Raw genomic sequence first — 24202 nt, 5'->3', positions numbered from 1 at the left:
CAATCTTGACGGTTCCATTACAACTGAACCACCGTGTAACTGAACCTTAAGCAACTGAAACCTTGTAGCTAAACCCTTGTGCAATTGAACCACCGTACAACTGAACCTCCGTGTAACTGAAACGCCGTGCAATTGAACCACCGTGCATCTGAACCCATGTGCAACTGAACCCCATTTAACTGAAGCCTCGTGCAGCTCAACCCCTGTGCAACTCAACCCCGTTTAACTCAACATCCGTGCAACTGAACCACCATATAACTGAACCACCTTGCAACTGAATACCCATGTAACGGAACCCACATGCAACTAAACCACTGTACTCAGTTTTTCAGTATTCTACAAGTGCGAGGCAGTATCAATGGAGAAAACACAAGTTAGAATCTTTACATGTTCAACCTTGTTGGAACTGTTTGTTTTTTTGAAATTCATAATATAAATGCCTGTCAAGATGATTCATGAAAAGGCTCTCCTTTGTTGTTACAAAAATTAAGGAAATTGGACCTCGCAAACCTTTAAAGCCATATTTATTTCTCCTTTCTATGTCTGTTAATGGGGCTCCCTTCGCCCTTTCATTTTCTATGGGTCTAGGCGTTTACTCCCCCTGGAAAATACCTACCCTCCCAAAAATGATTCCCCATTGGAGATAACCTCCAGTGAAAAATACCTCCCTGGAAACTACTCCCCCACCCGCCCAGAAGCTGGTTGGTTTCCAATTACTTTTGACTTAAAAAAGGACTATAAGTCTCAGTTTATTATCGAACAAGCATCCCCGGAATTTTCTACGACCATGAGGTGGAGGTGGGGATGAGGAAGGGCAATCCCCCTTCCTATACGGAATAAATTCTGCTCATTTGAGGTATGATGTTGCTCTTTACTTTTATAATAATAGCGTAGACCAGAAATATTCTCAGAAATCAAGAAAGATTCAAAGTCGTTTTCACCTTTTTGATGTGTTTTTAAAGTTCGTTTTGTCACCCTCTTCCAGAAAAAAAGAAAGCAAAAGTCCTGAATACGACCCTGGAGATTACATATCAAATTCTACCTCCACCCTCCTCTTGTCTCTTTCTTAGCGCAAATTCTGTATCCGAAGGCTTAATGGGAGTAGGTATGTTTCGATTTGATTTCTGGAAATATTTTGGATCTATACTGTTATTGAGAGAGTGAAGAATAACAGTAACCCCCGTGGGGAAGTAAACTAGCCATGGGACGGGTGGTGGTAGGTGGTAGGGGAGTATTTTTCGGGGGAGGTGGTATTTTCTGACAGTGACAGGGTGAAGATAAAAAAAAATAAAGCAAACATAAGAAAAGGAGATATAAATCTGGCTATAATGGTTTGTAACGTCCGATTTTCTTCTTTTTTGTGACAAGAAAACAGAGATTTTTTCTGAATAATCTTGACAAACTTTTATATCATGACTTTAAAAAACAAACAATTCTAACAAGATTGAACATGTAAAGATTATAACTTTTGTTTTACCCAATGATATTGCCTCATATTTGTAGAATACTGAAAAACTGAGTACAGTGGTTCAGTTGCACTAGGGCTCAGTTACAGGAAGGTTCACTTAACCGGGAATTTCAAGATTAGTAAGGCAGATTTCTGTCTGGCAAGCAAAATCTTTAACACAGGGTTTTGGATACGCTATATCAGTGGTTCTCAACCTTTCTTTACCCAAGGACCCCTTTTCCCTTCTTTTTATCTTGGTGGACCCCTTCATAGCTATTGGACATAAGACCAATTTTCTATTCTTCACTAATATAGATTTTAAGGTTTTAATCATCAAAGAAATAGTATACGATTAAGCTTTATTTTTAAATGAAAACTAATTTAATGCAAATAAAATATTCTACTATAATAAAAATAATAATAATAATTATTATTATTATTATTACTATTATTGTGATAATAACTACAATATTACAATGTTTCTTCCATGGGAAAGCAACACAAACTCATGGAGAGTAGAGCTCCCCAGGCAGTTTAATTCACTCCAACTTTATGTAAACTGGATAAAAAAGGAGTTGAAATTAAGTGTGTGATGAAAAAAAAAGGAAAAGGCATGTTTATTCAATGAGATTCCTGTGGTTGGTTCTTCTCGGTGAGTTTATTTATATTTGGTTCTATTGATGTTAATCAAACAGTTCGTGGTAACGAACTGTAGTAAGGAGCGACCCGGCTCAATTGTAAACGAAACTCTAAAAAACGGAATTTCGATACTAAACGATATATCAAAAGAATCGGATTTTTATGCTGATTTTAAATATATAAATTTCATCAAATTTAGTCTTTGTCATCAAAAGTTACGAGCCTGAGAAAATTTGCCTTATTTTGGAAAATAGGGGGTAACACCCCCTAAAAGTCATAGGATATTAACGAAAATTACACCATCGCATTCAGCGTATCCGAGAACCCTATAGAAAAAATTCCAAGGTCGAATCTACAAAAATGTGGAATTTCGTATTTTTTGCCAGAAGACAAATCACGGGTGCGTGTTTATTTGTTTTTTTGTTTTGTTTTTTTTTTTTTCCCAGGGGTCATCGTATCGACCAAGTGGTCCTAGAGTGTTGCAAGAGGGCTCATTCTAACGGAAATGAAAAGTTCTAGTGTCCTTTTTAAGTGACCAAAAAAACTGGAGGGCACCTAGGCCCCCTCCCACGCTCTTTTTTCCAAAAGTCAACGGATCAAAATTTTGGGATAGCCATTTTGTTCAGCATAGTCGAAAACCATAATAACAATGTCTTTTGGGATGACTTACCCCCCACAGTCCCTGGGGGAGGGGCTGCAAGTTACAAACTTTGACCAATGTTTACATACAGTAATGGTTACTGGGAAGTGCACCGACGTTATCAGGGGGATTTTTTTGGTTTGGGTGTGGGGTTCAGGGGAGGGGGCTATATTGGAGGATCTTTCCTTGGAGGAGTATTTCATGGGGGAAGAGAAATTCAATGAAAAGGGCGCAGGACTTTCTAGTATTACTATAAAAAAAACAATGAAAATATAAACATGAAAAAGTTTTTTCAATTGAAAGTAAGGAGAAGCATTAAAACTTAAAACGAACAGAGATTATTACGCATATGAAGGGTTCTAAAAACACTTTAGCATAAAGAGCGAGGTATTTAGGAGGAGATAAATACTTCGCTCTTTATGCTAAAAATTTTTAAATAATTTCAACTATTTATTCTACGGCCTTTCTGATTCAGGGGTCATTCTTAAAGAATTGGGATAAAACGTAACGTAAGTTACGTAAGTTATTTACGTTTGTTACGTAAGTTAATTCTTGAGTTATGTTTTTTTTTTACTAATAAAAACGTTCGTTAAAAATTAAAAGATCTAGTTGCCTTTTTGAGTAACCGAAAAATTGGAGGGCAACTAGACCTCCTTCCCCACCCTTTATTTCTCAAAATCGTCTGATCAAAACTAAGAGAAAGCCATTTAGCCAAAAAAAGAATTAATATGCAAATTTCATTTTAGTAATTTATCTACGGAGAGCCAAAATCAGACGTGCATTAATTCAAGAACTTTCAGAAATTAAATAAAAAAAACAAGTTTTTTTTAAATGAAAGTAAGGAGCGACATTAAAACTTAAAACGAACAGAAATTACTCCGTATATGAAAGGGGCTTTTCCTCCTTGACACCCCGCTCCTTGCGCTAAAGTTTGATTCTTTCTCGCAACTCTACTTTTTAAAACAATAAAAAACATGCCAAACAAGGAAACTGTTCAAATGCACGACGCTTGATATTATTCTTATACAGTTGCAGTTTCCTTAGAAAAGTAGCAATAGCACTTTTACAAGATATCAGATCAGAATTATTTTCTTGGAGCCCTGTTTATTAAATGAGGCTTACTCCAAGTTATGTGTCAGCAAGAAAGGAAACAATAGAATTCCAAAGTGCAATGAAACGCTTAAGACAATTCCCCTTTCATAGCCATCTCACCTCTGTATGCATTACAAGCCGCCCAAACTTTTCTCCATTTTGCCTACAGAATCATGAAAAAGGTTGTCTCGAAGAGACTTTGAAATAATATGGTTAACTACTTTTATTACAACAGTAAGGGAATCATGCAGACTTGCACTCATTTTCTTTGCAGCTAAGTGTTGACGGTGTATCACACAGTGAACACAATATAAAGTGAGTTGGTTTTCTTCATGGACCCCCAAAATATCATTGTGGACCCACAATTTGTTGTGTTTTGCCTGTGGACCCCTGGAAATATTCCATGGACCCCATAGGGTCCATGCTCATTTAAGTTCAAGTTCAATTATTTATTAATCGCACATACATGTATATATATATATATATATATATATATATATATATATATATATATATATATATATATATATATATATATATATATATATATGACAAAGGCCCATGGGGAGACAAGCTCGAAAAACTAGGCCTCGACAAAGATAAAATAATAACACACTACAATACAAAGATAAACATGACGGCAAAGATACAATAACACAACAATAGTATGAAAGTAGCAGCTAGCTCAGGATCATTCAATACTGTTGAAGAAATTAAGAATGTCAATATTATTAAATATAAATTGATACTGGAAGATAGCTGAGAGGCCCATAATCACCCAGAGCAACAAACCATACAAAAACTTTGCCTTACTAAAAAGATACTTAATTAAAAATAATCCTGAACTAAATGAAATTTAAGTTTCCTTTTTATTAAATGGATAGAGGAAAATTTATCAATAAGAGCCTTGTGAGCATCCCAGCACCGAGCTATTGAAACAAACGGAGCGAGTTTAGATCTCTCGGTATTATACTTGTCAATGTAGATATCCTTTTTTTGTCGAGTGTTATAATTATGTAAATCTTGTGATCGGGAGAACAAACTTTGATGGAGGTAATATGGCGGTAATTTCTTAATGTCATAATTGATTTTGAAAAGAATTGCTCCAAAAGCAAATTGTTGAGAGACTGCAAGTATATCTAGATAAGTATATAAAGATGCAGTAGAAGACTTATTTGGAAGTTCAATAGGTGATGGAACAAAAAGTTTAAGGATTCTTAGGACTTTATTTTGTAAAATCTGTATGTGGACCCCGGTTGAGAACCACTGCGCTATATCATCACTAGTAGAACGCGAGAAGGGTTCGGTCAAAACAGATACCTCATATAAGCAAGTTTTTAGTTTCCCATTGGTGGTATCAAGAGTAGATGATGGATCGACGGTAAAGACACCGTCAAAGGGAGAATTTTTATTCCAAAACATCTCAACTCTCATTGAGGCTTCAGATAAATACAGAATTCGTTACAGAGTTGAGATGAGAGGATGATGGAGGTAGAAATAGACGTAGGATCATAAAGGACATATCCAGGACTTTTTTGTTGGGGGGTTTTTGTTCGAGGAGGAGAGATATAAAAAAATATAAAAAGACTAACCAGCCACGGGAGGAGGGGACATTCTCCAAGGGGAGTATTTTCTGGAGGGGGTATTACCCGTGGAGCCGGGGTTAAACGCCTAGACCCAGATGTTATACCTCAGGGAAAAGGTTTCAAAGCCATGGAGATTATAATAGTACCCTTTTCATCCCTCTCAGTCTTTCCGTTCCAAAAATGACACCTGGAGTGCAATTCTTGGATTTCATATGCACTTTATGATGGTGTTATTCAGCCAAATTTATAAAAAGTGATTAGATATAAAAATTAGCTTTCAAATGGTGGTGTTATCAAGTATAATCTTAGAAGATATTAAAAGATATTAGACATAAAAATTAAATTCAAATGAATCCATAAAAGGCTTTATGTTGTTATAATGTCGATCTAGCTGCAAAGAAAAAAAATGAGAAGAAAAAAGGACACATCGGTGGTAACCTTGCAAAAAAAGTGATTTTAGTTTTTGTTCAAGGTGTGGGCAGCATGTTTCCTTTATAGGATTTCCGACATTTGCAATTCCTATGTTGCACTTTACGTTTTGATCTGAGGTGGTTTTTCAGGCTGTTTGTCACTATACCTGTAAATTTGTTTTTAAAATAACATTGTAGTATTAAGATTATTGGAAATAATAGTTACCATTCTTGAATCAGCAATAAATGGCAATATTTTCCCGCCAGACCTTTTTTAAGAAAGTATTTTAAACTTCAGATTACATATAGGCCGTGGTTCACTCTTTACTATGCTGCCGGCATCTCTGCAAGCTTTTCAATCGTTTTGTGGTCGCAAACTGTAATGTCCTGAAAGGACATAATAACAGAAACTCCCAATAGTGGAAAGTTAAAAACAATAAATGCATCAAAAAAATTTCCATTTTATGTTATTTCACATAGTTAGAAGGAAACCTCTAAAAAAATGCCCAAATATTGATAGAAACTGTACCATCAAATCTTAGGTGTCCAAAAAACAAAATTTTTGACGTCAAGATTTTGGTCTCCTTAGTACAAGAAAATGACTAGTTATTCCTTAACGCACGTAGCCTTCAAATTACCGTTATGTCAGTGTGGTACTTGCAGATACTGAACACTCACGAACTGACTAATTATTCGGTGAATGATATTCAGTGAATATTTATTTAGTGAATTAATTGAACAATTATTCAATAGGGACATAGACAAGAAGTACGTAATATACTTTTATATACTTTTCGTCTATGGATTGAAAACATCAGGGGTGATGTAAATCTTAATTAGCCCTTAATTATTAGTTTGACGAGAAATATTGATTATTTAAGGTCAATCTCCTAGGTTGAAAGTGAATTCTATTAAGATAGAATTGAAATACGTACCGAGATTTCCTCCTTTCTCATTGGCTTAATTGCTCTCTTGAGGGTTGTACCAGAATATTTAAAGATTGTTGATTTCCTTGAATGTTATGACGAGATTTAAAGGGAATTCAAATTTTTCACATGTCTAATTGGTAACAGCTGACCATTGGAATTTGGTTGGTTGCAAGTCAGATAACAGTTTAGCATTTGAACTTTCACAATGGGTAGAAAAAAAAACAAGATCAAATAAGGGACAGGAAAACCTGAGACATTGGTAAGTTCTATCTCAACGTTATAGTAGAATATATTACTTTTATTCATTTACAAGTTACATTTTCAAACGAAGTTTTGATACAAATAGTTACATCAAAAGAATTGCATTTTAATGCTGATTTTAAATATCTATGAGTTTCATCAAGTTTAGTCTTGCCGGTCAAAAGTTACGAGCCTGAGAAAATGTGCCTTATTTTAGAAAATAGGCGGAAATACCCTCTAAAAGTCACAGAATCTTAACAAAATCACACCATCAGAGTCAGCGTATCCGAGAACCCTACTGTAGAAGTTTCAAGCCCCTATCATAAAAAAGGTAGAATTTTGTATTTTTGCCAGAAGACAGATAACGGGTGCGTATTTTTTTGTTTTTTTCCTCAGGGGTGATCGTATCGACCTAGTTGTCCTACAATGTCGCAAGAGGGTTCATTCTAACGTAAATTAAAAGGTCTAGTGTCCTTTTTAAGTGACCAAAAAATTGGAGGGCACTGAAGCCCCCTCCAACGCACATTTTTCTCCAGGGCCACCGGATCAAAATTTTAAGATAGCCATTCTATTTAACTTAGTCAAAACCTAATAACAATGTCTTTGAGGGTGACTAAATCCACCGCAGCTCCCGGGGGAGGGGCGGCAACTTACAAACTTTTACCATTGTTTACACATAGTAGTTGTTAATTATGAAGTGTACAGACGTTTTCAGTGGGACTTTTTTGTGTTGGGGTTAGGTGGGTCAGGGGGGGGCAGGCTACGTGGGAGGATCTTTCCATGGAGCAATTTGTCATGAGGGAAGAGAATTTCCATGAAGGGATCGCAGGATTTTCTAGCGTGATTTATAAAAAGACAATGAAAATTTTTTTTCAACTGGAAGTAATGATCAACATTAAAACTTAAAACGAACATAAAATATTATTTATATAAGGGGGTTCGTCTCTTCCACAATACCTTGCTCTTTACGCTAAAGTATTTTTAGTAACTCTAGCTAGTTATTCTACCATTAGAAGAAGATAGTCTTCTAGCTGAATTATTCTAGAATACAAGGGTCATTCTGAAAGATTTGGGACAAAAGTCAAGCTTTAGTGTAAAGAACGAGGTATTGATGAGGGGGCAAACCCCTCATATACGTAATAAAAATACACAAATATATAAGTTCGTTACATAAGCTAATTCGTAAGGTATGTATGTTTATTACTAACCAAAACGTTTTTAAAAAAAAATAAAACAAATCTAGTTGTATTTTTAAGTAGCCAAAAATTGGGAGGTAACTAGGCCTCCTCTCCCACCCCTCTTTTTTAGCGAAATCGTCCGATCAAAACTATGAGAAAGCCATTTAGCTTGTAATTAATATAAAAATTGCTTCTCCAGACTAAACATCCGTATGATATATGGGTAGATTATTGCAAAACATATCGTGCGAAGAATACGTTCCGGCAGAATAGGCTTCAATCTTTTGAGGATGCCAACTCCACGTGCAATTTTGGTGTAGATAATGTCGCTATGATGCTTCTACGATAGGTTAGAATCAATATGGAAGCCTAGGTACCGCAGTGATATAACTTGTAAAATAGGCTTTTCACCAAATAGAACTTTACTACTTACATCAACAGAATCACCCACTCTACAGAATGTCAGTAAAAAATTTTCTCTGCATTCACACACTGCAAACTTAAACTTGTAAACATCTCTAATCTTTTGAGAGTAGAATGAGCTTTTGCTATCAAATTATCTGCGGATTATGAATTTAAAAAAAGGGAATAGTTGTGGGAAAAGTCAAAGTCATGGCCAATTGTAGAAAAAAGCCAAGACAGATTGTCCAATTAATTGGGCAGCCCAGTCAAGGCTAATTTTACCCCTTTGATTGCCGTTGTTACTGTCTCCCATTTATGCTACACCTCTCCGTGCATGCATGTCCCTTCACAATGCCGAACTGGAGTCGTACCTGTTGGAGGTTCTTCCTGGGGAACACACGCAGGTTGACTACGGGTTGACTTACTTGACAATTTTCCTCTCATGCATGTCACTCCACAATGCTGAACTAGAGTCAACCCTCTCATTCTAATTCACGGTGGGTTCAACCTGTTGGACCTTTGGTTCGCAATTATAATTGCCAACGCCCCGCTCTTTACGCTAAAGTTTGACTCTTTCTCTTAACTCTATTTTAAAATAGTAAGAAACTTTAGCGTAAAGAGCGGAGCGTTGAGGAGGAAAAGGCCCTTTCATATACGGAGTAATTTCTGTTCGTTTTAAGTTTTAATGTTGCTCCTTACTTTCATTTAAAAAAACTTGTTTTTTATTTAATTTCTGGACGTTTTTGAATAAATGAATGTTTTGATCTTGGCTCTCCGCACATAAATAATTAAAACTAAATTTGCATATTAATTAATTGAAATTAATCAGAAGATTTTGAGAAAAATGGAGCGAGGGAGGAGGCCTTATTGCCCTCCAAGTTTTTGATTGCTTAGAAAAGCAACTAGAATTTTTAATTTTTTACAAACGTCTTCATTGGTAAAAAATATACGTAACTTACGTAACGAACTTCTATATTCGTATGTTTTTATTGCGTATATGAGGGGGTTCAACCCTCGTTGATACCTCGCTCTTTACACTAAAGCTTAGATTTTGTCCCAATTCCTTCAGAATGACCTCTAAATCACAAAGGCCGTAGAATAAATAGTTGAAATTACTAAAAATACTTCAGCGTAAAGAGTGAGGTATAACGAGAAGGTAAACCCCTCATATGCGTAATAATTTTTGCTCGTTTTAAGTTTTAATGCTGCTGCTTACTTTCAGTAGAAAAAAACTTTTCATATTTATTTTTTTATTGTTTGAGAAGTATCTCAAACTCATGAGGACCCATGGAAATATCCTCCCAAGAAACCCCCCCTCCACTCTACCCCCTAAACCAAAAAAATCCCCCTGAAAATGTCTGTACACTTCCCAGTAACCATTACTATATGTAAACACAGGTCAAAGTTTGTGACTTGCAGCCCCTCCCACGGTGACTGCGGGGGAGTGAGTCGTCCTTAAAGACATAGTTATTAGGTTTTTCGACCATGGTGAATAAAATGGTTATCTCAGAATTTTGATCCGGTGACTTTTTGGGAAAAATGAGCGTGGGAGGGGGCCTAGGTGCCCTCCAATTTTTTTGGTCACTTAAAAAGGGCAATAGAACTTTTAATTTCCGTTGGAATGAGCCCTCTCGTGACATTCTAGGACCACTCAGTCGATAAGATCACCCGTGGGGGAAAAAACAAACAAGAAAACAAACAAATAAACACGCATCCGTGATCTGTCTTCTGGCAAAAAGTGCGAAATTCCACATTTTTGTAGATAGGAGCTTGAAAATTCTACAATAAGGTAACGGGAACAATAAAGTAACAATAAGGTTCTACATTAAGATTCTATGACTTTTAGGGGGTGTTTCCTCCTATTTTCTAAAATGAGGCAAATTTTCTCAGGTTCGTAACTTTCGATGGGTATAACTGGTCTTGATGAAACTTATATATTTAAAATCAGCATTAAAATGCGATTCTTTTGATGTAACTATTGATATCAAATTTCCATTTTTTAGAGTTTTGGTTACTTGAGCCGGGTCGTTCCTTACTACAGTTCGTTACCACGAACTGTTTGATTGGTTATGTTTTCCAGCAGATGACTTTTTATTTTCTCCAGCTGGGCTTCAGTTGTAGCTAATTGTTCATAAATCGGGGTGATACTTGAAGACACCGAGTTAGACCCTAATTTATCTCTTGCTTTCAGGGCTTATAAGGTCTTAGAAAAAGTTTCGTAAATTTCTGTGGTATTAACAAGTTTTTGTGGCACTTTGTATTTACGAAGTGACATATAGTGATCATAAATTTTGTCTGTCTGTCTGTCTGTCTTTCCCTGTTTTGCTAGTTTAAGCACTTCCAGATAAGCTAGGACGGTGAAATTTGGCAGGCGTATCAGGAACCAGACAAGATTAAATTAGAAATAGTTGTTTCCCCAATTCGATCGTCTGGAGGGAGTGGAGAGATGGTTAATTCGAAAAAAAAGACAGGGATGAAACTTGGTGGTAAAAATGAGCACAAATCCTAGATACGTGATTGACATATTCGGAACGGGTCCGCTCTCTTTGGAGAAGTTGGGGGGAGGGTTAATTCTGAAAAATGAGAAAAATCAGTACCAGACAAGGTTAAATTAGAAATAGTCATTTATCCTATTCGACCGTCTGTGGGGGGGGGAGGGTGGAGGGACGGTTAATTCGAAAAAATGAGGTATTTTTAAGTTACGAAGTAGTGATCGAGTCTTAATGAAATCTCATATTTAGAAGGATCTTGCAACACAGATCTTTTATTTTAGATCTGGCTGAATCCAGTTTCATTGGGGGGAGTTGTGGGGGGACCAGAAATCTTGGAAAACGCTCAGAGTGGAGAGGTCAGGATGAAATTTGGTGGGAAGAATAAGCACACATCCAAGATACGTGACTGACATAACTGGACCGGATCCGCACTCTTTGGGAGAGTAATTCGGAAAAATTAGAAAAATGAGGTATTTGTAATTTATGGACGGGTGATCAGATCTTAATGAAACTTGATATTTAGAAGGATCTTGTGCTTCAGAACTCTTGTTACAAATCCCAACCAGATCCGGTGAGAGTAGGCAGAGGTGGAAGGGGAAACCGAAAATCTTGGAAAATGATTAGAGTGAAGAGATCGGGATGAAACTTGGTGGGTAGAATAAGCAAATATCGTAGATATGTGTTTAACGTAACCGGACTGGATTCGCTCTCTTTGGGGTAGTTGGGGGGGTTAATTCTGAAAAACTAGAAAAAATGAGATATTTTTAACTTAGGAAAGAGTCATCAGATATCAATAAAATTTGATGCTTGGAAGGATATCATGTCTCATAACTCTTATTTTAAATTCTGACCGGATCCGGTGACATTGGGGGGAAGATGAGAGGGGAAACCTAAAATCATGGAAAACGCTTAGAGTGGGGGGATCTTATTGAAATTTGATATTTGGAAGGATATCATGTCTCAGAGCTCTTATTTTAAATCCCGAGGAGTTGGGGGGAGGGTAAGTTCTAAAAAAACAAAATTAGGTATTTTAACTTATGAAAGAGTGATCGTACCTTAGTGAAATTTCATATTTAGAAGGACCCCGAAACCCAGATCTCTCGTTTTAAATCCCTACCAGATCCAGTGTCATTAGGGGGAGGACCGGAAATATTGAAAAACGCTCAAAGCGGAGAGATCAGGATGAAACTTGGTGGAAAGAATAAGCACAAGTCCTAGAAAGGTGACTGACATAACCGGCTAGGATCTACTCTCTTTGGTGGAGTTGGGGGGGGAGTAATTCGGTAAAATTAGAAAAAATGAGGTATTTGTAACTTGCGAACGGGTGTTCAGGTCTTGATGAAATTTGATATCTAGAAGGATCTTGTGCTTTAAAACTCTCATTTTAATTCCTGACCACATCCAGTGACATTGAAGGGAGCTGGAGGGGGAAACTGGAATTCTTGGAAAACGTGAAAATCGAGGTATCTTACGAAGGGGTGATCGGATCTTAATGAAACATGATATGTAGAATAATCTTATGCTTCAGATAATCCATTTTCAATTCGAATTGGATCTAAAGACATAAAGGGTTGGAGGGAAAAACAGAAACCTTGGAAACCGGAAATCTTGGAAAACATTTAGAGTGGAGAGATCGAGATGAAACTTGATGGGAAGAATAAGAACAAGCTATAGATACAAGATTGATATTATTGGTACGGATCCGTTCTCGTTGGGGGAGCTGGAAGTTGTTAAATTGGAAAAATTAGAAAAATTGAGGTGTTTTTAACTTAAGAACGGGTGACCGGATCTGAATAAAATTTGATAATTAGGAGAAACTCATGTCTCAGAGCTCTTCTTTCAAATCCCGACCAGATCTGTTGACATTGGTGGGGGGAGTCGGAGGGGGAAACCGGAAATCTTGGAAAACGCTTATAAACGCCGTAGATACGTAATTGACGTAACCGGACTGGATCCGGTTTCTTTGGGGGAGTTAGGTGGTGTGGTTCAGTGCCTTGGTGAGTTTAGTGCTTCTGGACGTGCTAGGACGATGAAAATTGGTATGCATGTCAGGGAGCTGCACTAATTGACTCGTTTCAGTTGTTTTCCCCGATTCGACCATCTGGGGGGTTGAAGGGAGAGGAAAAATCAGAAAAGTTGAGGTATTTTTAACTTACGAGTGGGCGATCAGATCTTAATGAATTTTGATATTTAGAAGTACCTCGTGATTCAGAGCTCTTAATTTAAATCCCGACCGGCATTAAGCCTCTGATTTTCCTTTTAAAGCAATCTATTGATTCTTAGAATTTTGCTACAGCTTATATCATATGAGCTTTTGGCTCCTCTTGACCTCGTCACAAGTGCGGTATGAGCTCTTAGCTCTTGTTTTTGACAAATAGTATATAAATATAAGTAGTTTCAAAAATTTATTGAATACCCCTAAGGGTTTCCTTCCTCCCTTACCTGTATTTATGACCCCAGGGCAAGGGTGCCCAATGTTTATTATGTACCTTCACGAACATATCACTTTAAATGACATTAATTTAATAGTATATGCATTACTCCGTAAAGCAAAGTATATGATTACCCCGGTACCAAACCGGGGTAATCAGTCATTTATGAACGAGCCTATAAATCATCAACTACATGAGATGATGGGAAAAACCAAAATATTCTAAGATACGGCACGATTAGGAATAAAATGATATCCCGATACATTTTATAGGCTTACAATCGGTGTTTCTTTACTTTTAAAGGCCAATAATGTTTAAATAATGTGTTTTTAAGAATATTGCTCTTTTTAAAAATAGCGTTCATACATTTTATAGGTCTACAATCGGTGTTCTTTACATTTAAAGGCCAATAATGTTTAAAATGATGTGTTTTTAAGAATATTGTTCTTTTTAAAAATAACGTTCATACATTTTATAGGCGTACAATCGGTGTTTCTTTACTTTTAAAGGCCAATAATGTTATCTGCTTTGTAACAGCTTTGTAACCTAACAAATTCCAATTCGTATGAACTGTTAAAAATGTTATTGCCTCAAGGTGTTGCTGCCAATTATATTGGCAACAACACCAATGTTGTTGCCTCAACAATATATGTTTTCAACTTCCTTTTAAATCTGGTCGTAATGCTAGGGAGATGTCAACATTCGTAATGATATTCTGGCAAACCCCTCAAGGAGTGCTTAAGCCAATGAAAAAGAAGGAAATCTTAAATACTAAGAATTAATGCTAAAAATCATCTCTCATAACTACAAACTTGAGAATCTTTGGAATTATTTATCGGTATAAGATCTACAAAACGACACAAAAATCAAGGCTGTATGATTAGTACAACCCTTTTAAATAGTAAAGGAAGAATATCTTAAATGGCAAATTTGAAAGGAAACTGATGATAATAAAAAAAAATTCACGGCCAGAAATTTTGAAATCTTGTGGCAAATAGAGAGGCTACTTTACAATTCTCTACGTCTTCTAAAAGTAATTTTATTACTACTTTTAAAAATTAGAGGTCTCCCCACTAATTAGTTTTTTATGAAGCTCTAAAGAAAAAAATGCAAATTTGTTCGGTCTATTCATGTTAAAGCTTTCAATGAAACCACAGTAATTTTTTCATTAAAGAATCTAGTCGTGTTTGTTGTTAATACGCATTTCACTGCTATAGGAAAATAGCATTGGCTTCAAACCTCGGAGATTGACCTTAAGGCCGTGATTAAGTGAACTTGAAAACATCGAGCTTCAAAATTGAAGTTTGGTTAGCCTTCTGTCTTTTAATTCTCTAGAGACCGACGATTGTCAAAACTTGAAATAGCACCAATTATCAAGTCTTGTCAAAGGTTTTGATTGACAGCTTCCTTTGGCAAGATGCTTCAGCCGAGGAATAGTAATATATTTGACTGCGTCTTGCAAAGCTTGGTTACCGACCAAGGGAGAAGAGAAAATGAGCAAAAGAGCACTATCATTCTCAAGTACAAAATGCCCATGTATATGAAGCTGTGACGGCATGCATAGAGTGCATTTTAAAATTTATTGTTTTTTCCGCTTTTTTTCCTAGGGATAGGCTATATAAAATACCTCAGTTGATTAATTCGAAACTAAACACCAAAATTAGTTGAAAGCTTTCTTCGAGGATTCTTAGAAAACCAAAGTTTTCTTACGAATTAAATTGAAAAAAAATAACTGAAAGTAAGGAGTGACATTAAAACTTAAAACGAACAGAAATTACTTCGTATATGAAAGGGACTGCTTCCTCGTTAACGCCCCGCTCTTTACGCTAAAGTTTTTTACTGTTTTAAAGAGAAAGAGTCGGACTTTAGCGTGAAGAGCGGGGCGTTGACGAGGAAGCAGCCCCTTTCATATATGAAGTAATTTCTGTTCGTTTTATGTTTTAATGTCACTCCTTACTTAAGTTAAAAACACTTGTTTTTATTTAATTTAATTTCTAACCGTTTTTGAATCAATGCATGTTTTGATTTATGCTCTCCGCAGATGAATAATTAAAACGAAATTTGCCTATTTATTTTTTTCGGCTAAATGGCTTTCTCATAGTTTTGATCGAATGATTTTGAGTAAAAAGGAGCGGGGATGGAGGTCTAGTTGCCCTCCGATTTTTTTGTTACTTAAAAAGGCAACAAGAACTTATAATTTCTTATGAATGTTTTTATTAGTAAAATTATTAGTAAAAATAAATTTTTATTAGTTAAAGATATACGTAACTTACAAATTAGCTTACGTAACGAACTTCTGTATTCTCATATTTTTATAACATACTACCTAGTTGGTGGGGGCGCTTTGCGCCCCCTCCCAAGCCCCCCCGTGCGCGTAAGTCGTTACGCGCCATATTAGTTACGCGCCATTGTAGTTGTGTCCCTATGTCCCACCTGTGAATATAGATAGATATTTATTTATTTATTTATTAATACCAAATACGGTAAGCTTTCAAGCTTGTCGCAATAAATATAATAAATAGAAGTTATGACAACATAATACACAACATAGTACACACATATAAATCGATGAAAATAACGACTACAACAAACACTGACAAATAATACTATAAATTATTTTAAAAATGATTTACTTTGAAAATTTGTTTCTGCTAGTCTTGTTTTGAATTTATTTATGTCATCTGTTAGAAATGTTTTAGGTGGAAGGTCATTCCATGGCTTCCACACCCTGCTGTAAAATGAATGTTGGCCTATTTTCCTTTTTGAAAGTGAGGGGTACAATTTATGTGGGTGATAACGGGTCCTGTTAGTGTCATTAAATGTGAAGAACTGTGATGTACTTAAATTATCAATGCCTTTGATTATAGGGAATGTGTTAATAATGTCTGCCCTATCCCTTCGGAATTGAAGACTTGACAATCCTAGCCTGTGCAGTCTATTTTCATACGGCAAATGTTTCAAATAAGGTACAAGCTTAGTTGCTCTTTGCTGTATTTTTTCAACCCTTGCTCTGTCATTTTTATTCAACGGATACCATACTGACGAATTGTATTCGAGTATAGGTCGAACTGTTGATATATAAATGGCAATGAATGAACGGAGATTAAACTTACGGAAATTCCGTCTAAGACATAATAGCTGATAGTTTGCCTTACGAGTTACTTCAGAGACATGCTTGTCAAACCTAAGACCAGAATCAAAATGAACACCAAGGTCACGGACATTTTCAACAGGTAAGATTGAATGTCCAGCAAGATGGTATTGGTAACTTTGTAGATATATATATATATATATATATATATATATATATATATATATATATATATATATATATATATATATATATATATATATATATATATATATATATATATATATATACTAGCTGTTGGGGTGGCGCTTCGCGCCACCCCAAAACCTAGTTGGTGGGGCGCTTCGCGCCCCCCCCAAGCCCCCCCGCGCGCGTAAGTCGTTACGCGCCATATTAGTTACGCGCCATTGTAGTTGTGTCCCTGTGTCCCACCTGTGAATAGAGATGTATATAAATATATGTTTTTAACTACGTAAAACATGCGAATATACAACATTCTTCGCTGTCCCATTGTCTGTGCATATAAATAAATTGTCAGGTTTACTGACTCTTGAACATGCAACATATAATTATCCATGGGAAAAACAATCCGTATTCAGATCTATACCTCATTATTCTAATGATGTGTCCCTGTGTCCCGGTCGTAATTTATATTCCCTGTGTCCCGGTCGTCATTTGTGTCCCGGTGTCCCAGTTTGTAATTTCTATTCGAACAATCCCTGTGTCCCGGTCGTCATTTATATATCCCGCCTGTGCCCCCGGCGTCCCCGTTGTAGTTGTGTCCCTGTGTCCCGGTCGTCATTTATATTCCCTGTGTCCCGGTCGTGATTTGTGTCCGGGTGTCCCAGTCTTTAATTTCTCTTTGAGGTTCCCGGTCGTCACTTATATTCCCTCTGTCTCGGTCGTCATTTGTGTCCCGGTCTGTAATTTCTCTTTGAGTGTTTTTTCTTTTTAGTTTTTTTTTAGTTTTTTACCTTTTTTCTTTTTTCAGTTTTCTTTTTCTTCTTTATTTTTCAGCGTCACTATGAAGTACATATCGACGAACCTTTGTTTTTTTAACTTAAAATCTGGTAGGCATTGTTGACCTTATCCAAGTCAAAATCCCATACCCAATCATCATCGCTATCATTTTCAGTTTTGATATGTTTTGACTCTCGCTGTCCAGGTGGATTTTCATCTAACTGCGCGGTTTTGCGTTCTTTAGCCGCAAGCCTGTTTTCTTGCTGTTCTTGTGATTCCTCGGAACGCTTTCTTTTCTTACTTTCTCTATCAGCAGCAAGTTTTTTGGCATAAACTCTTTGAGCAGCTTCCTCGGCTGTTGCCATTGTAGGTTCTTCAGTCATTTTACAATTAAACATTTTTCCGTGAACAAATGTCTTAAATACCGTTAATGACGTCACCGTCATAGCAAAAATGACGACAACTAACTTCATGACGTCAGTCGACACAGAAACATGACTTCACCTGACAGACAGACAGACACACAGACAGACAACTTATTTATATATATATATATAGATATATATATATATATATATATATATATATATATATATATATATATATATATATATATATATATATATATATATATATATATATATATATATATATATATATATATATATATATATATATATATATTAATGGATAAATGTCCTTTAAATATTTCCAGGCATATATATATATATATATATATATATATGTTTTTAACTACGTAAAACTTGCGAATATACAGCATTCTTTGCTGTCCCAATGTCTGTGCATATAAATGGATTGTCAGGTTTACCGACTCTTGAACATGCAACATATAATGGTCCATGGGAAAACAATCCGTATACAGATCTATACCTCATGATTCTAATGATTGCCCTTGAGCTTTTTTGATGGTGATTGCTAATCGACCATTCCCTGTGTCGCCGTCGTCATTTATATATCCCCCTGTGCCCCCGGTCGTGTCCCTGTTGTGCCCCTGTGTCCCGGTCGTCATTTATATTCCCTGTGTCCCGGTCGTCATTTGTGTCCCGGTGTCCCAGTCTGTGATTTCTCTTTGAGTGTCCGGGGCGTCATTTATAATCCTTGTGTCCCGGTGTCCCGGTCGTCATTTATATCCCCCTGTGCCCTCCGGCGTCCCCGTTGTAGTTGTGTCCCTGTGTCCCGGTCGTCATTTGTATCCCGGTGTCCCGGTCTGTATATACATTCGTTTTTTTAGTTTTGTTTTTCTCCTTTATTTTTCATTTTTTTTCCTCTTTTATTTTTTTTTCTTTTTTAGTTCTTTTAGCTTTTTAGCTTTTTTAGTTTTTTTATTAGTTTTTAGTTTTTTTTTTTCTTTTTAGTTTTTTGTAGTTTTTACCTTTTTTTAGTTTTTTAGTTTTTTTTACTTATGTCCTGGTCGTCATTTATATTCCCTGTGTCCCGGTCGTCATTTGTGTCCCGGTGCTTTGTTGATGGTGATTGCTAATCGAACATTCCTTTTGTCCCGGTCGCTTTCTCTTTGAGTGTCGTCATTTATATTCCCTATGTGCCGGTGTCCCGGTCGTCATTTGCGTCCCGATGTCCCGGTCTGTAATTTCGTCAGTTGAAAACAAGACGTCAGTCGACACACAAACATGACGTCACCCGACAGACAGACCCACACACACACAGACAACTTATTTTTATATACATAGATAGATAGATGTGCCGGTGTCCCGGTAATCATTTGAGTCCCGATGTCCCGGTCTGTAATTTCGTCAGTTGAAAACAAGACGTCAGTCGACACACAAAAATGTCGTCACCCGACAGACAGACCCACACACACACAGACAACTTATTTTTATATATATATAGATATGAGGGGGCTCACCCCCTCGTCAGTACCTTGCTCTTCACGCTAAAGCTTAAATTGTGTCCCAATTTCTTAAGAATGACCCCTGAATCACAAAAGCCGTAGAAAAAATAGTTGAAATTTCTAAAAATACTTCAGCGTAAAGAGGGAGGTATTAGGAGGAGATGAGCCCCTCATATGCGTAATATTTTCTGTTCCTTTTAACATAAATTATTACGGAATATTTACAGGAATTAATATTTACAGGAAAATAATAACAGGAATATTCTGTTCCTTTCAGTTGAAAAAGCTTTGTCATATTTATTTTTTCATTGTTTTTATTTAATAATGCTAGAAAATCCTGCGCTCCCTTCATGGAAATTTTCTTCTCCCATGACAAATTCCTTCATGAAAAGTTCCCCCAACATATCCCCCTCTTCTCAACCCCTGCCCCCAACCAAATGAAAACGCCCCTGAAAACGTCTGTACACTTCCCAATAACCATTACTATATGTAAGCACTGGTCAGTGTTTGTAACTTGTAGCCCCTCCCACGGAGACTGCGGGGGAGTAAGTCGTCCCAAAAAACATAGTTATAAGGATTTTCGACTACGCTGAATAAAATGGCTATCTCAGAATTTTGCATTTTTTGCCAGAAGACAAATTACGGATGCGTGTTTGCATCAGGACAAATCACGGTTTGCATCAGGAATTTCGCATTTTTTGCCAGAAGACAAATCATGGATGCGTGTTTATTTGTTTTTTTTCCCAGGGGTGATCGTATCGACTCAGTGGTCCTATAATGTCGCGAAGGGGCTCATTCTAACGAAAATTAAAAGTTTTAGTGCCCTTTTTAAGTGATCATAAAAATTGGAGGGCACCTAAGCCCCCTCCCACGCTCATTTTTCCCCAAAGTCACCGGATCAAAATTCTGAGATAACCATTTTATTCACCATAATCGAAAAACTCAATAACTATGTCTTTGGGGACGCCTTACTCCCCCGCAGTCCCCGTGGGAGGGGCTGCAAGTTACAAACTTTGACCTGTATTTACATGTAGTAATGGTTACAGGGAAGTGTACAGACGTTTTCAGGAGGATTTTTTTGGTTTGGGGGGGATATTTGAGAGGGGAGGGTTAACGGGGAGGATCTTTCCATGGAGGAGCTTCTCATGGGGGAAGAGACTTTCAATTGAGGGGGCGCAGGATTTTCTAGCATTATTTAAATAAACAATGAAAAAATAAATATGAAAAGTTTTTTACTACTGAAAGTGAGAAGCAGCATTAAAACTTAAAACGAATTTACGCATATGATGGGTTTACCTCCTCGCAATACCTCGCTCTTCACGCTAAAGTATTTTAGTAATTTCAACAGCTTTAGTGTCGACGACAGCTTTAGAAGAGCGAGGAATCGACGAAATGTGAGCACCCTCATATACGCAATAAAAACATACGAATATTGAAGTTCACTACGTAATTTAATTCGTAAGTTACCTATATTTTTTACTTACGAAATCGTTCGTAAAAATTATAAGTAATAGTTGCCTTTTTAAGTAATCAAAAAATTGGAGGGCAACTAGGCCTCCTCCCTCGCTTCTTTTTTCTCAAAATCTTCCTATTAAAACTATGAAAAAGCCATTTAGCCCCAAAAAATCAATATGCAAATTTCGTTTTAATTATTTATATGCGGAGAGCCAAGATCAAACCATGCATTAATTCAAAAACGCCCAGAAAAAAAACCAAGTTTTTTTTAAATGAAAGTAAGGAGCGACATTAAAGCTTAAAACGAACAGAAATTACTCCGTATATGAAAGGGGCTTTTCCTTATCAACGCCCCGCTCTTTACGCTAAAGTTTGACTCTCTCTCTTAACTCTACATTTTAAAATAGTAAAAAACCTTAGCGCAAAGAGCGGGGCGTTGAGGAGGAAAAGCCCCTTTCATATACGGAGTAATTTCTGATCGTTTCAGGTTTTAATGTCGCTCCTTACTTTCACTTAAAAAACTTTTTTCTTTGTTTAATTGTAAATAGGAGCTTGAAACTTCTACTGTGGGATTCTCTGATACACTGAATATGATGGTGTAAATTTCGTTAAGGTTCCATGACTTTTAGGGGTTGTTTCCCTCTCACTTGTGCTTCCAAACTTTAGTCTCTAGATCGCTCATGAGTAATGCAGGATCAAAAATCCGTCGGCAATCCTTCAATTCGTCGCAATCCAAGTTTCTTCCACCAGTCACGATCCGGTAGGGCAACGGGGAAGAAACTATAGGGTTCTGCTCCGCCTCAAGGTTTGTCACTTGACCTAAATCTCTTGACTTGTCTAGTTCTTCGGCGTACCGCATTATTAGGTATTTTGGATATTTGCATCTACCAAGCTCCAAATACTTTTTACAAAGGTGCTGTCTATGTGTGGTAACACTTTTAAGATGTATACCTCGCTTTGATTTAATTTTCCCCATGATTTCGGCTTTGTGTGCACAACTTTACTGAAGGCTCCTGACTATTTCTAATTTTTAGATTTCTTCATTGCATTGAAATCTATCTATATATATAAAAATAAGTTGTCTGTGGATGTGTCTGTCAGGTGACGTCATGTTTGTGTGTTGACTGACGTCATGAAGTTAGTTGTCGTCATTTTTGTTATGACGGTGACGTCATTAAAGATATTTAAGACATGTGTTCACGTAGAAATCTATTAATGTTTAACTTTAAAATGACTGATGAACTTACAATGGCAACAGCCGAGGAAGATGCTCAAAGAGTCTATGCCAAAAAACTTGCTGCTGATAGAGAAAGTCAGAAAGGAAAGCGTGCCGAGGAATCAAAAGAACAGCAAGGAAACAGGCTTGAGGCTGATAGAGAAAGAAAGAACAGAAAGCGTGCCGAGGAACTACCAGAGCAACGCGAAAGCAGACTTGCTGCTAAAAGAGAAAGTGAAAAAAGAAGGCGTGCCGAGGAACTACCAGAGCACCATGAAACCAGACTTGCTGCTAAAAGAGAAAGTGAAAAAAGAAGGCGTGCCGAGGAATCACAAGAACAGCAAGAAATCAGGCTTGCTGCTGATAGAGAAAGTAAGAAAAGAAAGCGTGCCGAGGAATCAGAGCAACCTGAAAGTTATCGCCTGGCAATCAGGTACAGCCCAGTTGATGATTATAGCTTGAGTAGATGTGTTCAAATCGGGACAATGTCTAAAATTTGTCCCTATTGCAAGGCCTTGAAATTCAATGGTGAAACAATGGGAATGTGTTGCGCCTCAGGAAAAGTTAAACTTCCTCTATTGGCTGCACCACCAGAGCCATTGAAGACTTTCCTTACTGGAACTACGTCAGAATCTAAGCGTTTTTTGTCACAAATCAGAAAATACATCTCATGTTTCCAAATGACGTCGTTTGGAGCCCAAATCGAAAATCCAGGTCAATTTATGTCTACTTTCAAAGTAAAAGGGCAAATTTATCATAGAGCAGGGTTCCTTCTACCATTCTCAGGCGAGAATCATAAATTTTTACAATTGTACTTCATCAGTGATAGAAATTCTGAATTGAATGCACGTTGCGAAATTTCTCCCAACGTTGAAAGGACAATCGTTTCCCAATTGAAACATCTTTTCCACGAAAATAATAATTTAGTGCGTCTGTTCAAAACAGCCATCGATTTGATGCCTACTGATACGCATAAAATTGTTATTTCCGCTGAGAAAACGCCTCCTGGCCAACATGTGCGTAGATACAATGCTCCAACTATCGACGAAGTGGCAATCGTTATGGTCGGTGATCAGTTTTTACCTCGAGATATTATTCTTCATAAGCGTAACGCTCAGTTGTTAAGAATTGCTGAAACTCATCGATGCTACGATGCCCTACAATATCCTATCATTTTTTGGGATGGAGCCGACGGCTATCACTTTAATATTAAATTGATGAATCCAGCCACTAACAAAGAAATGAATAAGAAATGCAGTGCAATGCATTATTATTTCTGTAGACTAATGATTCGGCAGGATGAAGAAAATTATATTTTAAAATGCTGTGAATTGTTTCACAAATTCGTCGTTGATATGTATGCTAAAATTGAATCAGAACGTTTGCTATATATCCACCTGAATCAGACCAAGCTCCGCTCTAAAAAATACATTCATTTGCGAGATGCAGTTATAAATGACGGTAATACCACAAACGTTGGAAGATTAACAATTTTACCTTCGTCATATGCTGGCAGTCCCCGTCATATGCATGAATATGCTCAAGATGCTTTTGCGTATGTTCGTCTCTATGGTCGTCCAAATTTATTTATTACATTTAAATGTAATCAATCTTGGGACGAGATACTGCAGCTTTTACTTCAAGGACAATCGGCGGTTCATAGACATGACATTACGGCCCGTGTCTTCCGGCAAAAGTTGAAATCACTGATAAACTACATAGTAAAACTTGAAGTGTTTGGGTCAGTGCGATGCTGGATGTACTCAGTGGAATGGCAAAAACGAGGTTTGCCACACGCACATATACTAATCTGGCTACATAAAAAATTACTTCGAACGAAATTGATGATGTGATTTCCGCTGAAATACCTGATGAAAATGTCGATAAGGGGTTACATGATATTATTGTAAAAAATATGATATATGGACCTTGCGGTACACTGAACGAAAATTCACCATGCATGGCCAAAGGAAGGTGCACAAAGCAATATCCTCGACTTTTAGCATCCAGCACAATTACTGGCAATGATGGTTACCCACAATATAGAAGAAGATCTACTGAAGATGGCGCTAAAACAGCAATAATAAAGAAGCGTAACGGTACCACCATCGAAGTAGATAACC

General features: G+C 36.9%; 1 protein-coding gene across 1 annotated transcript in view; it reads left to right on the top strand.

Moving 5' to 3' along the window:
* Positions 1-6952: 6952 nt before the first annotated feature.
* The window catches only part of LOC136025301 (uncharacterized), a 68478-nt gene continuing 51228 nt past the window's right edge, over positions 6953-24202 (top strand). Inside the window, exon 1 of the mRNA XM_065701200.1 lies at positions 6953-7002. The gene's annotated coding sequence lies outside the window, so the exon portion shown is untranslated. The remainder of the gene's footprint in view (positions 7003-24202) is intronic.

This window comes from Artemia franciscana, chromosome 3, assembly GCF_032884065.1.
Source record: "Artemia franciscana chromosome 3, ASM3288406v1, whole genome shotgun sequence".
Classification (NCBI taxonomy): domain Eukaryota; kingdom Metazoa; phylum Arthropoda; class Branchiopoda; order Anostraca; family Artemiidae; genus Artemia; species Artemia franciscana.
The sequence above is the reverse complement of the archived record's forward strand: the minus strand, read 5'-3'. Positions and strand labels throughout refer to the sequence as shown.